We start from the raw sequence: 13157 nt of genomic DNA, 5'->3' as shown, positions 1-13157 counted from the left end.
CAGGCAGGCACTGAAAATTGCAAACAGGAGGGATTTTTTTTGTCAGGATGTTCTCAGGGGCCTGGTGTTACCGCTGTTGGCCAGTGACGAATCCTTGCTTCCCCAATGTTGAAGTATAATACCAGAGAAGCACGCTGAGGCAAATTTAGAGTGGAAAATAAAAGTTTATTAAAGGACAGCAGAAAAGACTTCTCCCAGAGGAAGAAGGGGACTCAAGAGATGGAATCCGTGGAAGTGTGGTTGTTTCCCCTTTTTATAGTTCTTTCAGTGATGGAATGTAGGTGGGAAGGCCCGAGGGGTGGGACACAGGTGGGCCAAAGAAGTAATCTGGTCAGGAAGGACTTCTGAGTCAGCACCTTCAAGTTTGCTGGGGGCTGTTCACTAACACTTCTTTGGGATGGGCTATCTTCATGTTTGCTGGGGGCTGTTCATTAACACTTCTTTGGGATGGGCTCTGGCCTTGGGCTTTTTCCTGGACTTCATTAACATTCCAAGTGTTGTTTAACTTTTCCCAGGGCCAAAAACCAAAATCCTGAAAAAAATATTACTATCTTATTTGAGGAACTCACAACAATTTAACCATTTATTTAGAATTAGGATATTTTAGTATTATTTGAGTTTGCCTTGTTGAAATTCCACTTCCAGAATTCAAGTAACCTGTCAATTTTGTGGACACCGTTTGATAAACAAGAAATAAAGTACCCTTAAACAATAGAAAAAACACTGATTATAAAATCACTGATTTTCGGAGAGTTGAAATGAAATCAAAGAGATTGAGATGAAGTCAAAAGGAGACCATTTAGTTGACATTTGTTCCTTCTGTGTGGCAGTGAAAAACAAAAGAGCAGTAAGAACATTGGTTGATGTAATCTGACACACCCTTGGTTGGTTACCTGATTACATGGATCCTCTTCAAAAGTCCTGAACCCTGGCTCATGACCAAATCATGAAAGAGGTAGGGGAGGGAAAGAGAAAAGGAAAAGGACACTTCCTTGACCTGAATTTTTACTCTGGAATGTAAGAGCCTAGCATACAATGAGCACAACCTTTGAAGTGGCTGTCTCAAAAACAACTCCAGTTTCACTGGTTTCTAGCTCTCAGGAGCTCCCACTCTGTCTTGTACCTTCTCCCAGACACCATCTAACTTCTAGCAGTGGCTGGCCATCAGCCTTTTCTCTGAGCCCCTTGGAAGGGTTTATAAACCTGGTTGTATGCAGTCATCTGCCATCATTTTGCCTGTTCCCTCTGGACATTCCCCTTTGGCTGCAGAGTCAACTTTGCAAGTTGCTCATCTTTGAGAACACAGGCTATTTCCAGCACCTTACCCTTCATGATGTCACACATACTTTTGCCTTCTGATGTGTCTCTCTCAAAGGCAAAAACCCCTATTCTATCTGGGTGCAGTGACACTTGCCTGTAATACCAGCAACTCGGAGGCTGCAGCAGGAGGACAGTGAGTCAAAGCCGATGTAGCCATTGCACCATATGTGCAGTCATACATGTACCTGGGATAATGATGTCCATCTCATTCCACCATCTTTCCTGCCCCCAAGCCTCCTCCCCACTCCTCCCTCCCCTTTGTCCCATCAAAGTTCCTCCATTTTTTCCCATGTCTCCCGCCCAGCCATTATGGAACAGCATTCACTTATCAGAGAGAACATTCAGCCTTTGGTTTTGGGGGATTGGCTTACTTCACTTAGCATGGTATTCTCCATCCAATTGGTATTCTCAATCCAATTACCTGCAAATGCCATAATTTTGTTCTCTTTTAATGCTGAAGAATATTGTGTTGTGAGTATATACCACAGTTTCTTTTCCATTCATCTATTGAAGGACATCTAGGTTGCTCCCACAGGTTAGCTGTTATGAATTGGTTTGCAGCTCTCAGGACTTCCTGCTCTGTATAGACTGAGAAGTGGGATAGCTGGGTCAAATAGTGGTTTCATTCCAAGTTTTCAAAGGAATCTCCATGCTGCTTTCCAGATTGGTTGATCAATTCGCATTCCCACCAGCAAAGTATGAGTGTGCCTTTTCCCCCATATCCTCTCCAACATTTATTGTTGTCTGTATTCTTTATAACTACCATTCTGACTGGTGTGAGATGAAATCTTAGAGTAGTTTTGATTTGCATTTCTTTAATGTTGATGTTGAACATTTTTTCATATATTTTTCATATATTTGTTGATCAAATGTCTATCTTCTTCTGAGAAGTATCTGTTCAGCTCATTAGTCCATTTATTGTTTGTTTTTAATTTTATTTTTTGGTGTTAAGTTTTTGAGTCCTTTATGCACCCTGGAGATTATGCCTGTGGCAAAAATTTTCTCCCCAAATGTAGGCTCTTTCTTCACTTCACTGATTGTTTCTTTTGCTGAGAAGAAGCTTTTTAGTTTGAGTACATCCCATTTATTAAATCTTGTTTTTTTAAAATAAATATGAAATCCTTATCGAGTTCCTTAAATTACTTTTAGAGTGTGTGGCATGCATTTTTGTAATTTTTATACCTCTGGCTATTTATTATAGGAATGTGTTATATTTTATATTATATGATTCTTTTGACCCCCATTGCACTTGAAACTGCCTTAGATGAAGAGCTGGACATATTTCCTTAAATAAACACACATTGTTCTTCAAATTGCTAGTATCTATCTTCTTAATAGGCTCCACAGGCAATGGATATTTTGATTTTTGAAGTCACCTCTGAAGTGTTCATGTAAATAAGTTTTTCATACCTTTATTTTCCTCATATTTGAGCAATGTCTTTCAATTCTAGTTTGTTTTTAAATGTATAGCATAGAGTCTTAACTTATCCTTTTCCTATATTATCAGGAAATATTTTTGCAAATATAAATGTAATATTTTTATGTTTTATGTTTTCACCAAATGTAATATAATGTATCAAAATAAGACACTTTTAATGCATGCAGACTATTGAAGTATTTAATTCTATCTAGTTTATTATCTCAATAATTAATAAGAGGTTGGTTCATCATTAAACTAAAAAAACATTTTTAATTGGGGTCTGAGGAAAAGTTCATTTACCTTGTCACATTCCTAGTTTTGCTAAAGTGACAAAAGGGTAATGTTGCTTGAATTTTCAAAGTGGTTAGAAAATTTTTCGTGCCACTGAATTTGTCCTCATGAAATTATTTATATGAAACTAGTTTTTTCTAATGATCATTTATAAAATAAATAATACATTCAAATTTGATAAATGAGTCTCCAAAACAAGCTATAGTCATGATATTCCATGGCAGTTTCTAGAATTGGTTTGTATGTTCACTGTCTAGAAAGAAATATTTTGCAGATATACTGATCTTGGAGCCCAACATCAGTATTTATGGAGGGTAAAAGAAATGGATTGCTTTACTTATATACCTATTTCAGCAAGTAGAAATCTCAATCATTTGTATCCAGTAACTCCCTAGGATATAGTTTGTTGATGAAAAATATCTTTTACCTTCTTATGCTCTGTTTTAGTCAGCTTTGTGCCACCTTGACCTGAAAAAAACAGAACAGAGGTGGAAAAGTTTATTTTAACAGAACATCATGGTGGAGGGTATGGTGGCAAGAAGCAGCTCAGGACATGGAAATCAGGAAAAGGAGATCTCAAGAGAGCTCTGCTCACTGGGGACAAACATAAACTCTAAGGGCACACCCCACTTCCAGGCACATCCTACCTGCCTATAATTGTCACCTAATTAATCCATATCAGTGGAATAATCCACTGATCAGGAAGAAGCTCTCACAATTAAATCATTTCACCTCTGAAAATTCTTGCATTGTCTTGCACAAGAGCTTTTGGGGGACACCAGCTATCTAAACCATAGCATACTCACAATTGTTTACAGATAATATTCATCTGGAAAGGCCTTTTCTCAGTTTCTGTAGGTTTTTTTTTGTCTACTGACAGCCTTAGTTTTCTTATTTCATGAGAATTGTTCAAAAGCATCTAAAAGTATTGGAATTTTGTCTTGTTTAATTTAGCAGTGTTTACCCTAAACATACGGGACACTTTGGAAGTGATGTGAAATGCATATGGTGGCTTTCTCCCAGGATCAGTTGTTGCCCTAGTCATTAGCAACTGCACTAGATTCTGATTAATTTAAAGCTTCCAGAGTTTAGTGTCATTGTGTTTCAAGAATTGGAGGCTAGGAATACATTTAGAATTAAGGCTCATTTCTCTACATTCCATTTTTGCCCCTTATCCAGGGTTGCTTCTGCTGCTAAGTTTCATTATTCCCTAAATCAATTTTGCATCATCTAAAGGAATAAATTATTCATTTCTCCACAGATTTGTAGCTATTAGTCTCAGCAGCAACTCAATGATTGATTTTTTTTTCAAACCTCCACATCAGAAAGACTTAGATGGGAAGGAATAATTTGAGTCAAGTCCAGGAAGTACTAGTTGATGTATAAAAGTGAAGAGCTGGGTATGTGGCTCAAGCAGTAACACGCTCGCCTGGCATGTGAGGGGTGCTGGGTTTGATCCTCAGCATTACATAAAAGTAAAAAAAGATGTTGTGTCCACCGAAAACCAAAATTAAATATTAAAAATTCTCTCTCTCAAAAATAAAAAAAAGAAAGTGAAGACTTCATGCCATACACAGTAAATTTTTGTCACAAATTTCTTAAACCACCTTTAAATTGTGAGATATAATTGAAATGGTCATTTAAAGTGTAAGGGTCCGGCGAAACGTCGGAGAAGGAAAGACCACACGAGACTAGCTTCATGCAATGGCAAGGGGGATTTTTATTAGGGATCCGTTCCAACGCGTTGGGACTCTGTGCTCACTCAAGAAGGGAGAGCAGCCCAGAGCCCAGAGCAGAGGTCAAGCAGAGCTTAAGTACACTTTTTGGAGAGGGCGGTGGGCTTTGCATACATCAGAACAAATCATCATGAGGCGCGGGGAAATTGAACAACAATTCTGATACGTGATTAGTCCATTCATTGGCGGGAACAGTTTGGGCAGGGGTGATTGGTCACTTCTAAGTGGGGCACACATTCAAACTGATTGGTTCTGGGGCCTATATGCTTACGTGCCATGCTACCTGGAACCCTTAGCTATTAAACAACCAGGGAATCAATGGAGATATTTACTGAGCAGGTCCTGCATTGTCCTAACAACTTTACAGACATTACAGGTTCCGGGGATAGCAGGGGAATTGTTTACTTTTTAGCCCAGGCTCTACCACGCGGCCTGCGCAGTGGTTTCATTAATGAGGTTCTGGCATTAAGTTAGTTAGAAGAGATCAAAATAAAACACACAGACAGTACCTTATTTTATATTGCTAGGTCCGAGACGGCTTGCCTCCCTGGTCCCCGCCTCAAGCCGCCCAGCAGGGCAGCGAGGATTACTCTGGGCTAGCAGGAGAGAGAGAGAGCGAACACGCCGGGGAGTAGCCTTTTATTTGGGGGAACAAGAGATTCAGGGGAGAATTCCATCCAATGAAGGTTGAGGGGGGGCTGTACTCCAAGGTCAGGGTCAGTGATTGGGTCTCCAGGGTCAGTGGTCACGCACACCCCCACACGGATGGGCTCTCTCATCAGGAAAGGGTCGGGATAACTCCGACACAGCCAGAGTGCCTCAGGCCCTTAACGGGAGTCACCCAATCACGTGTCAGAATGGCTCCCCACATATTCCCCCTTTCTATTCTTAACAATGAGGCAGCGGTTCACTCTCTGGAGTCCCCGGATTCTTGATTGGAAGACTCGCCATCCTATAGTTACAATACAAAAGAGAATTAACAGCAAAGAGAATAATCCAATAATGTACCAAGCAGAGTGTTTAAGAATATTTCCAGGGTTGAATCCATTTAACTCCTTCAATATTTGGTTAGCCAAAGAAGAAGGATCTGAAAAATCAGCTCTATTATTCTGAATGTCTTGGATATGGTGATGAAGTTCCAGAATATCCAAGCTATTATTACTATTTTGCCAAATACGTAATAAATGGTTTTTAACCTTCTCCCAATCCCAGAGAGAAGCATTGTACTTGGCAGCTGTAACATATACATACTTATAATTAGCATGGCATTTAAGCCTTTCCTTAAATTTTAAGGCTGAAAGTTCATTACCAATGTTTATAACAGTCGCCTCTAAGGCGTTTAATTTAGTCTCAATCCTTTCATCAATATTTACTTGATTAGGCAGAGCCTTGGAAGTATTTTGAGCTAAATTATTAAGAAATTTTGCATGCTGAATATTCTGAGACAATGTCAGAGATGCAGAGACAGTTGAGGCAATAAATGAGACCAGTGCTAAGACACCAACAATTATGACTCCAATAGCACGTTTAGGTCTTGTTAGCTGGGCATGAATTTGCTGTAAGACTTGTAAACCAGCATCAGCATACCATGGCTCTGAAATATTAGCAGGTAATAAAACAAAAGAGGGCTGATGAAGTATCAGCATTCCTTTTCCTCCATTATACCTAGAAATACAATTAGTTAGGTTGCACTTATTACAAGTAACAAAATATCTGTCATTTATCCATTTAACTTTTACATTTCCAATAATTAAAACATAAGGAGATTGGACACAGGCTCTTAAGCCATAGCAAGATCCCTCTTTACAGTTCTTGCCAACAAATTTTGGTAAAGGTTTGTCTGAAAAATGTAAATACTCTAAGGCAGCAATTAAACGCCAAATATCTTTTTGAACAACTCCTTCACTATAAGTCAAAATATTACTAACAAATCCTGCAGGTGTCATAGCAGAATTTCTTTGTAATTGTCTCTTATCAATTTTTGGAGACCAGTCTAAAATATACCCACCAGCTTTAGACACCTTATGTTGTACAGGAAAGGTATTTACATAATCCATCCATTTAGGAAAGGTGCCAATTTCAATTATAGAACTATTTGGACAGTGGGGTACCGGTGGAGGTTTTGCAGAAATGACTGGCTTGTTATGGGAAAGTCCCATCTTAATTACTGATCTAGTATTAGGTTTTAAGTCCCCATAAATAGAATTATTTGTCAGTCTAGGTTTACCAATCGCTGTCTTTTCTTCAAATGATACTTTCAGACAGCCAGCATGTTTATCATGTGACCAACATAAAGGTAATTGGGCACTGTAGCCAGAATAATTAAATCTAGTCACATGATTGGGAGTAATATGAGTATCTGTAAATCCTCCCATCATAAATGAGTCATTAGTAAATACTGGAATAGATTCTCCAGTCCACACAGCTGGATGTACCAGGGGTGGATCTGGGAAATATGTCCAATAGGTGTCTACTTGATTCCCTTTTACCTGACAGCCCAGTAGGGCAATTACTGTCACTACCATCAAGACTGGTGTCCTGTTCTTTCCTAGGCATTGAAGTATTTGGGAGGCCTGGGTTGTCAGTTTCTTCACATCTTTCCATGAAATCAGTTTCTCGGCTGGTTCAATCTGGTTTTTCTTCATCCTTTTCCGATATCTCCTCCTTCTGGGTTGTGGCTCCTCCGGGTCGATCCTCAGTCGCTTGAGTCTGGGTTCTATTTCCTCCATGTCTGATAGCACGTTCAGGCACCCAAATAGGACGGAAAGCACCTTCTGGAAAAATACAAGCATGCCCTCGGCCCCATGATATTACCGGATCTGGCCCCTTCCATTGACCAGTCTGTAAATCTTTCCACAGAACTCTGCCTAAGGGGCCTGTCACCGAGGGAGACATTTGTCTCTCAGCAGCAGTGTGACCTTCTGTGTCACAGTTTAAAAAATTTAAAACAAACAAGGCATGATTAAGGCTATTTTGGGGAGTCACTATCTTATCCCCCCTTTTTAATTTTTGTAATTGAAGCTTAATAGATAAATGAGCTCGTTCTACAATGGCTTGACCTTGGGGGTTATAAGGAATTCCTGTTTTATGATTAATTTTAAACTCTTGGCAGAATTGTTGAAAAGCAGAGCTTACATAAGCTGGAGCATTATCTGTTTTAATTTGCATAGGGCACCCTAAAATGGAAAAAGCTGCTAAGCAATGAGAAATTACATGTTGAGTATTTTCCTTAGTACGTGCTGTTGCAAAAATAAATCTAGAATAAGTGTCCACTATGACATGCACATAACATTGTTTACCAAATTGAGGAATATGAGTTACATCCATTTGCCATATCTGATTTGGTTTTAATCCACGGGGATTTACCCCTGATGGCAGAGATGGAGTGTGAATAACACACTTAGGGCATTGGCTTACAATCTGACGAGCTTGTTCTTTGGTAATACTAAATTTTTTACGTAAGCTAGAAGCATTTTGATGATGCAAGGAATGGGAAGCTAGTGCACAGTCATATGAAGACATCTATTGACAAAAGGCTACTAATTTATCAATTTTATCATTACCTGTAACCAAAGGTCCAGGAAGGTCAGCATGTGCACGGATGTGTCCAATGAAACATGGGTATTTTCGCATTAGCACTGTCTTTTGTAAATTATGAAATAATTCAAATAACTCCTGTGATGAAGTAAAGCCAATAACTGAGGTTTCAATATTTTTGGTAACTCCGACTGCATATAAGCTGTCAGAATAGATATTAATAGGCTCATTTGAAAAATAATCTAAGGCACAAATCAGAGCTTGGAGCTCTGCCCTTTGGGCAGAAGTATAAGAAGTTTGTATTACCTCTGTGTGAACACGGCTGAAGAAACCTGCCTTACCAGAGTTGGAACCATCTGTGAACACCAATAAAGCTCCCTCTATTGGATGAGAACGTACAATCTTTGGAAAAATAAGTGATGTTAATGATGCAAATTGTACAATCTTATCATGAGGATAATGTCTATCTATTTGGCCAGGGAAATCTGCAAAAGCTATCTGCCATGAACTAGAGGTTTGAAAAAGCCAATTAGTCTGTTGAACAGAAAATGGAATAATTATGATATCAGGCTCAGATCCAATTAATTGTAAAATCCTAGTTTTACCCTTAATTACTAATTGAGCTATAGAATCATGAAAAGGAATTAATGTTTTTTGAGGGGTATGGGATAAATAAATCCATTCTATAACTCCTAATCTTTGCCATATGGCTCCTGTTGGTGTATGCTCAGTTGGAAATATTAATAAATACATTATTTCTTTAGGATCTATTCTAGTAAGCTGTGCATTTTTAATTGCAATTTCCACTTTCCTTAAGGCTGCCTTGGCCTCCAAAGTTAGTTGACGTGGAGAGGTTGGAGAAGGATTTCCTTGTAATATCTGAAATAAAGGACTTAACTCAGAAGTAGTTAACTTTAAAGATGGTCTTAGCCAGTTAATATCTCCTAATAATTTTTGAAAATCATTAAGGGTACGTAACTCCTTAACTCTTATCTGAAGATTTTGAGGACGGATTGTACTCCTTTGAATTATCTGACCTAGATATTGAAAAGGAGATACCCTTTGAATTTTTTGAGGAGCTATACATAAACCCATTGTAGTAAGTGAGGTTTCTAACTGAGTAAAAATTTCTGAAAGTACTTCTGGATTAATATGAGCCAATAGTATATCATCCATAAAATGAATAATATATGTATCAGGGAAGCTATTTCTAATGGGATCTATTGTCTGGTCAACATATTTTTGGCATAGTGTAGGACTATTACGCATTCCCTGAGGAAGGACTTTCCAGCAGTATCTTTTAACAGGTTCCTTAAAATTAACTGCTGGGACAGTGAAAGCAAATTTTTCACAATCTTCAGGATGTAACCTTATAGAGAAAAAACAGTCTTTTAAATCTATTACCATTAAGCTATAATCTAAAGGAATGGCTGTGGGGGAGGGAAGTCCTGGCTGTAATGATCCCATAGGCTGAATTGCCTGGTTTATTGCCCTTAAATCCTGTAGTAATCTCCAATTTCCTGACTTTTTCTTAATAACAAAAATAGGTGTATTCCAAGGGCTAAGTGTTGGTTCAATATGACCAGCCTGAAGTTGTTTCTCAACTAATCTATGAATTATTTTAAGCTTTTCCCCTGAGATGGGCCACTGAGAAATCCAAATAGGCTCTTCTGTGAGCCACGTGATTTTTTCAGCTGTCTTAAGGATCGGGGAAGTACTCAGGGCCCCTAGTAAAAATTTTGGCCTAGAGTATTTCGTGGAGACTGGCTTGAAAACAGATATTCTTCCTGAAAGGTTTCCCTATCATCTCCAGGAAAATACCTCTGATTAATTTCTTCAACTGACCTTATAGAATTTGGGGTAACTAGTAACAGTCCCATTTTGGCTAATATATCTCTTTCCCATAGATTAGCTGGTAAAGACTCTAACACATAAGGTTTAAATACTCCACTGTTCCCATCAGAATCTTCCCAATGGAGATAGTTGGCACTTTGAGCAGGCTGTGAAATCTGTCCTATTCCTTCTAGGTTAGCTGATGCTGTATGTAAAGGCCATTGCCTGGGCCAAAACCGGCTGGACAATATTGAACTATCAGCTCCTGTGTCAATAATTCCTAGGAAATTTTTATTATTAATTCTAAGTTTTAATAAAGGGTGTTCCTGTCATACTAATTGGGACCAATATACTCTGTCCGGCGGTTTAGAAACTGAATCTACCGGCAGGTGCCTTTCTGAGACACAAGGCAATAATATTAATTGAGCAAAAATATCCTTTGGGGTGAGTCTTAGGGCATAATTGGACCTTACAGTAACATATAATTGCCCCTTAAATTCTGAATCTATCACACCAGGTATTACTTCAATGGCTCCCTTTAAATTATTACGCCCCAAAATTAAACCTACAGTATTCTCAGGAAGCGGCCCGAAAATCCCAGTAGGGATTTGTGTTGGTCCCGTTTCAGGATCTAATTCAACTGTCTTTGAAGGTCCTAAGAAAACTGTCTGTGATCCTTGTCTCTGTCCCGGTAAAAATCGTGGACTGTCCTGGTCGGTGCTGCCAGTGACGTCACATTGTGCGACCGTTCCTGGAATTCCCGGGCTCTCGCTAGGAGGAGATGCCGGTGGCAGCGAGAAAGCGGGTTGATCCGCGCCATTTGAATCCTCCGCATGGGGTTGCGACTTTAAGTTCACATTTCTAACCTTGGTCCCTAGTGCTTTTGTTCTCAAGGGAAAGATAATTAACTTAGCCTCAGGCTGATTTTCCATTTGAATAGACTTAACAGCTCCTTGAATGGCTTTTATAAGGTCTTCAGGGGGTCAGGAACTCTGGCCTATATTTTTAAAAAGACAAACTTTTTTCCTTTCTAATTTCTCCCAAGTAAGTAAATTTGGAGACTCTTGGTCACAAAACCAAGGACAATATTCACCTACAATCTTTAAGAATTGCAATAACTGAGTTTTCTTTATCTGTTTTCCTTTCTGATTAATTATACTGTCTAAAATAGTTAGATACATTTCCTTATCCGAAGAAGTAGAATTTCCCATTTTAAGTAAATTAACATCTCTTTCCTTCAATATCTCCCGGTACTTTTGTGACCCAAATGTCACCTCTTCCTTATTTTTCTCTTTATTCCTTATCTTCCTTTCTCTTTATCTCTTTATTTCTTTATTCCTTATTTTCTCTTTATATTCTTTCCCTTAATCTTTTTAGTGCTCGCTCCCACTCAATCTAACTAATTCAGAATGCCCCCCTCTTGGGCGCCAATTCTACCATGCGGACTGCGCAGTGGTTTCATTAATGAGGTTCTGGCATTAAGTTAGTTAGAAGAGATCAAAATAAAACACACAGACAGTACCTTATTTTATATTGCTAGGTCCGAGACGGCTCGCCTCCCTGGTCCCCGCCTCAAGCCGCCCAGCAGGGCAGCGAGGATTACTCTGGGCTAGCAGGAGAGAGAGAGAGCGAACACGCCGGGGAGTAGCCTTTTATTTGGGGGAACAAGAGATTCAGGGGAGAATTCCATCCAATGAAGGTTGAGGGGGGGCTGTACTCCAAGGTCAGGGTCAGTGATTGGGTCTCCAGGGTCAGTGGTCATGCACACCCCCACACGGATGGGCTCTCTCATCAGGAAAGGGTCGGGATAACTCCGACACAGCCAGAGTGCCTCAGGCCCTTAACGGGAGTCACCCAATCACGTGTCAGAATGGCTCCCCACACCAGGCCTTGCAATCTAGAAGCTTTACAATGCCCTAGTCTTTTACACTTTAACTTTAACTTTAACTTTAACTCAAGATTTTGCAGCTTAGAAATTTTACCTTTACAAAAGAAATTTTAATTCCCACTTTCTGATTCTGTTCCTTCATTGTTCTTTCTATGTTCTTGCTTCCCGGTTGTGATATCAACTAGAAATTCTTAAATTATGACTGAAAGGGACCTCATTTCTAAAGCATTTGAAGTTATCACAGGTGAAAGCTTTCTCAAGAGCTTTCAGTCTTCCAAATACATGGATATACAATCTATGTCAATAATGAATACTGAACATTAAATTGACTTGAATGATTTGAGTCCAAACATTTTTTTTCTCAATTTGGCTAATTTCTGACATAAAACTTACAATATAAGAGTTGAAAAAAGCTATTAGAATACTGTAAAGACTCCAGGTAGCCACATTTTTTTCTAAATATAATTGAAATTTTCAATAATTTTTACTGCAGAATAATTTTAATTTCTGAATTTGATTGTTAAATAAAAGATAAAATTGTTAGAGGAGATGTAAGTAATTCAATAAAGGGATGAAGGCAAAATATCATGTACTTGATAAATTTATGTAAAGGTTCTTCATTGATTTCATTCCAGAACTAAGATAAAATCATCAGGGTCATAGAATTGTGTTCTTTTTTGATTCAGGTAGTTTACTTTTACTCTCTTCCTGAGAACCATTGCAGTAATCCTGCCCAGATATCTGTACATCTCAATACAATAGTGAATGAAAGATAAGAGACAGACCAAGCCAGTACAGAGCCATCATGGACACAATATGTATAAGTAAATATATTACTAGTGTGATAATATAGATGCACATTTATATTTATATAGGCCTACACACACACACACACATATGTGTGTGTGTGTATGTGAGTGTGACACATATACACATCTATCTACATACTAAAACAATTATTTACAAAAAGGAGTAGATCTCTGATTGAATGACAATTATTTGTTTTCATTTTAGTTTTTAAAGCAGTAAAATTAAACCAGATTAACATTCTGTTTGATCAAGCGTCGAGCTCATACATTTGTAATGTACAGGACTACAAAAATGTTTGTTTCAGAGGGAGCAGTAGTTTTTG

Source organism: Spermophilus citellus (assembly GCF_964194105.1).
Source record: "Spermophilus citellus genome assembly, chromosome: 9".
Lineage (NCBI taxonomy): Eukaryota > Metazoa > Chordata > Mammalia > Rodentia > Sciuridae > Spermophilus > Spermophilus citellus.
The sequence above is the reverse complement of the archived record's forward strand: the minus strand, read 5'-3'. Positions refer to the sequence as shown.